The following is a 1035-nucleotide window of genomic DNA, read 5'->3' on the forward strand; positions in this document are numbered from 1 at the left end:
CCAGTCCTTCACAGGGACAACTGGACAGGTCTCCAGTCCTTCACAGGTCCTTCACAGGATCAACTGAACAGGTGTCCAGTTCTTCACAGGATCAACTGGACAGGTCTCCAGTCCTTCACAGGGACAACTGGACAGGTTTCCAGTCCTTCACAAAGACAACTGGACAGGTCTCCAGTCCATCACTGGGACAACTGAACATGTCTCCTGGCCATTACAGGGACAACTAGATAGGTGTCCAGTCCATCACTGGGATAACTGGACATGTCTCCAGTCCATTACAGGGACAATTCCTACCTTTGAGGTTTTGATCTATGGGAGGAAACTGGTGTACCAAGAACAAACCCTCCTGGTAGAACATATAAACTCCACACAGAAAGGCCAGGTTGGGGGCGAACCTAAAACTTTGGTTGGGGCAACAACACTAACCACTGTTCCACTGTAACGCCCGCCAAACAAAACATGATAAAACATAAAACAAATAAAAGTTGACATGACGTAAATGAAATAAAACGGGATAAACCAGAGAAACTGAGAAGAGAGTGGATGTAAATAAAGTTCCATCATAAACTGATGAAAACTCAGAGACGGCACTTAACAACTGAAACTTCCCATGAAAAGTTCTTATTAAACTGGACAAACAAGAAATGAAACCTGGTGAAGGTGCAGATTTATCTCCACGCTGACTGGAAACTTTATTTAAATAAGAAAATTAAAACTGACTGCTGATGGATTTAAAAAAAAATAACACAATAATCTGGCCCATTTCTCTCATCAGTCTTCTACTGACAGATTAGGAAGACAGAACGATTTTTAAATGTAAGAAAAATAAATAAATGTATGTATTCAAACAAATTATGAAGATTTAAGTTCAGCCTCTTCCTTAAACATCTAGTCACATGACCCCCACCTCATTAAACATTTAGTCACATTACCCCCACCCCATTAAACATTTAGTCACATGACCCCCCTCCTCGTTAAACATTTAGTCACATGACCCCCTCCTCGTTAAACATTTAGTCACATGACCCCCTCCTC

This window comes from Nematolebias whitei, chromosome 13 (genome assembly GCF_014905685.2).
Source record: "Nematolebias whitei isolate Nwh7 chromosome 13, NemWhi1, whole genome shotgun sequence".
Classification (NCBI taxonomy): domain Eukaryota; kingdom Metazoa; phylum Chordata; class Actinopteri; order Cyprinodontiformes; family Rivulidae; genus Nematolebias; species Nematolebias whitei.